The sequence below is a fragment of the Malania oleifera genome, chromosome 8 (genome assembly GCF_029873635.1).
Source record: "Malania oleifera isolate guangnan ecotype guangnan chromosome 8, ASM2987363v1, whole genome shotgun sequence".
Taxonomy (NCBI): domain Eukaryota; kingdom Viridiplantae; phylum Streptophyta; class Magnoliopsida; order Santalales; family Ximeniaceae; genus Malania; species Malania oleifera.
In genome coordinates, this window is record NC_080424.1 from 15,420,877 (window position 1) to 15,424,844 (window position 3,968).

General features: G+C 31.7%; 1 long non-coding RNA gene across 1 annotated transcript; it reads left to right on the forward strand.

Annotated features, from left to right (window-relative positions):
* The first annotated feature begins 2,572 nt into the window (after positions 1-2,572).
* On the forward strand, positions 2,573-3,331 carry LOC131161934 (uncharacterized). Its single transcript, XR_009138650.1, has 2 exons — positions 2,573-2,753; positions 2,924-3,331. It is a non-coding gene; the product is annotated as an uncharacterized LOC131161934 (long non-coding RNA).
* Positions 3,332-3,968: the final 637 nt, after the last annotated feature.

The following is a 3,968-nucleotide window of genomic DNA, read 5'->3' on the forward strand; positions in this document are numbered from 1 at the left end:
CACTTATACAACGCTAACCTAAAACCACACTCCCAACTCGCTAGAACGCTAGGTTCAGTTACCTGAAAGACCTGAAACACATTTGTATGATAGGGGTGAGACACTTCTTAGTAAGGGAGAATCAGGTTATATCAGTGTGTAGACACATAAGCGTTATTTCTACAGTAAAACATAAAATTTCACAATTCTAGTATTTCTACAATACAGTTCCAGTATAGTTCACAAATCGCATCGATCTATCAGTGTCGTCACACTCTTCGACCTAAGTTGGCCGCATTACACAGCACCCTCGGTAACCTGGCATAGCATAAGCTTCCACAACGTTTAACCGGCGCAAATTTGGTGTCTCACACCCTTCGGTGATAAACCAAAATCATAGGTGGTATTTCACACCTCGGCCTCAAGACGAATATATGAGCCTACAGTAGTTAATCGACTCGGCGGCCTATGGTATTATTATGACTCGGTTCAATATCTCAGTCTGCGGCGTTTTAATTCGGCCCGCTTTGATATATCCTCTACGATATTATTTTGACTCGACATTTTCACAAAACCTAGAACAATTTGGAACCCCTGTTCCTATATCTCATTTCAACGATTCTCAACTCAAATCATTTAAATACACATGCTCATGCCACACTTATTTGGGTAAATAAACAATTACATCATAATTACTTCGAGAATACAGTTTAACATAAATAAAGGTACGGTCATCCCTATAATACAATTTATTCAAATTATGATTTTCCAGCAGAAACTGAGATGATACCCGAAACCCCAATTTTCCCCAAAATTGTAAACCCGATAATCTCGTAATTTCACCTGATAGATTTTCCCAAATAAGTAACCAAAACATCCGTATCATCATAAGCCACAGTTTTACCGATTTAGATTTTTCAAATAACTGATATAAACAGAATCCCTTTACCTTTTCCCCGGATCCTGAAACACGAACTAAACGGTTCAAGACAACACCATGGGGTCCCCAAAACCTAAAAATCGAAGAACACAACTTCAATACAATCCTATCCACTACAGATTTACCGAACCAAAAACAAATTTAGCCCCTTACAACGATTTTGGTGCAAAACTAGAAAATCCTCGAAACGAATATCCGATACGTTATAAACGTAGAGATTCCCCCCTGGTCCACGTAGTAACGTCAGATCGTTGATTCGGGTAATAGAAGGCCCGAAACCTTAGAGAGAGAGAGAGAGAGAGAGAGAGAGAGAGAGAGAGAGAGAGAGAGAGAGAGGATTTGTAGTTTCTTAGCAATGAAGCAAATTAAATGATATTTATAGAGAGAGAGAGAGAGAGAGAGAGAGAGAGAGAGAGAGAGAGAGAGAGAGAGAGAGAGAGAGAGAGAGAGAGAGAGAGAGAGAGAGAGGATTTTTAGTTTCTTAGCAATGAAGCAAATTAAATGATATTTATAAACTCCTTGACTCGGTCAGCCTCATCGATGAATTGGAGCACTCATCGACGAGCAGAAGAGGGGCGTTCATCGACGACGGAGTGACCTTGTCGACGAGCCTGAGATTTCAAAATTTTCAAAATCTCTCAGTATTCACTCGTTGATGAACCTCTAAATTTCGTCGACGAGCTCGTTGTTCTCTCCTTTTTAATTTCCCTTCCCTTTTTCTCATTTATTTAATCCAAAATTCTCGGGTCGAGTTCTTACATATTTTGTTATATAAAAAATAGAATGATTAATATCTTGAATTTTTTCATTAATATATAATTTATTTATAATTTCATAGTTGTTAACAAAAAATTGATTAAAATTTTTTATAATCAATAATTACAATTAAATTGACTATTAAATAAATAACTACTAAGAAATTTATTAAATACATTTTTCTTTAAAATTACATAATTTTAGACATTAAAATGTAAAGTTGTATTTGGGAATATGTATATTTTATTTTTGGCATTAGATTTGGATTTATATAGATTTACCACCAAAAAAAAAAAAAAAACTCAAATATGAAATGCAAGTTTCCATTGAATCGAAAAAATTACCATTTATGCAGTAAAAAATTAATTTTAATTTTTTTTAGAAAAATAATTTTTTAATTTTATAAAATTTTTACTGAATAAATAAACAATAATAAATTATTTTGACAGTAAAAATAGTTTAAATTTTTATTTCTATTTTTTCAAATACTTATAAGAGTGTCATCGTACACACATATTTGACGTCTTACTTCACATATGAGAGTATTAAAATCAAATCTTGAACTTTAATTTGTGTAAATTATGTATGTTGTTCTTTCAATTCCATTCAAATCCAAACCAGAGCGTCAAAATACGTAATCTTAAACATTATTTCATATAATTTTTAAAAAAGTTTTAAAAGAAATTTTCTATAAAAAAATATTTTAAATATGCAAATATACAATGAAAAACTATTTTACACACTTAAACAATCTTTTTATTATTGACCTTTTTAGTATGGATTTTAGAAAACTAAAAAAATTAAATTGAAAATTTATAATTATTTAAACTTAAAAAAAAAAATCTTTTCCACACGCTCCTTTTCTATTCTTTTTTCTTTTTCTTTTTTGAAAAAATTGAGGAAGGGTTAAAACTTAAAACCCTAGTTGAGCCTGTCCTGCCTGGCAACCGGCAAGTTAGGGCAAACCCAATATGTCCTTCACCAGACCCCCTTTAAAAACAATCCTTACGAGATCAATCCGACCTCATTGTTGCGGCGAGGCCTCCCACCACCCCCGCCCCCTTCTCTGCAGCCAGAGGTTCGGTTTTTTCGTTTCTTCCTTATTAATTGCTAATGGCTGCCGTTGGAACTTCAATTTTTTTAGTTTTTGAGGTTTTTTTTTTTTCCCGAAGTTTGTTTTGAAAAGAGATGATGGATTGTCACAGCAATCTATGCTTGGAGGGGAACTGATCTTTCTAATTTTTTTAGGGTTCTGTTTTTGGGGGAAGGGAGCGATTTTCTGGTAATTCTTCGTTGCATTGAAGCAAACACGAAAGGCATGATGAAAATCTTGTGCTAACGCAGCACCATCTCACGGTGCGATGAGCGGCACTTTCCACACGAGATTTCTGACCTTTTAATAAAATTTTCATTTCCCCCCTTACATCTGTTTGGTTGTTCGGAAAACAGAAAGAAACTGAAACATAATCATGTCAATGAGCTGGGCTTTCTGACTTCTTGAGGTGCTGAACCGGTGGGTTGATTTTAGATCTTTTACGTTTTTTTCAGTAATAAACACTTTCTTTGGATAATTGACGGAAAAAGAAAAAAAAAAATGATAGTTGAAGCTAGGGGTGGAGAAGAAAAAAAAAATTAAATCGTAAAATCCAATTGAAAAATCAGTCTACTATTTTTTTGCTTTTTGTTTGGTTTTGGTTTGAAATTCTTAATATTTTTTCACTTCCCATTTTGATATATTATAAATATATAAAAATAAATATTATATTAAATAATTATTTAAATTTAAAAATGTTATTTTATATTAAAATTGATGCTTAAATTTGAAAGAAATTTCAATATTTTTATTATACTATGTCTTGTCTAGGTACAAAAAAATTTAAATTCAAGTTTCAAATTTCATGTGCTTAAAGTTTTCTTTTGTAGAAGATATTCTAGACAGAATATATATTTTTGGGGCATTTGGTTTGCAGCTTTAAAATATTTATATGCAATGATATTTCTTTGAAATTTTATTTTTGAGAATGGAGTGCCTCGTGGAATTTTTTGATATACCCTCCTCACTCCATTTGTCATTGTGCTAATTAGAAAGTAATTTTATTCATAATATTGTTTTAAATGGCCCTAAAAAGTTATTAATATTTTGAATTAAACTCAACTTATTCAACACCTATCATAATTGAATTAAACTTATGCGTGTAGCACTAATATATATATATATATATATATATATATGTATATATTGATTTCCATACTTCTTATAAAAAAATTTAATTTTATTAAATGGAGTTTACCT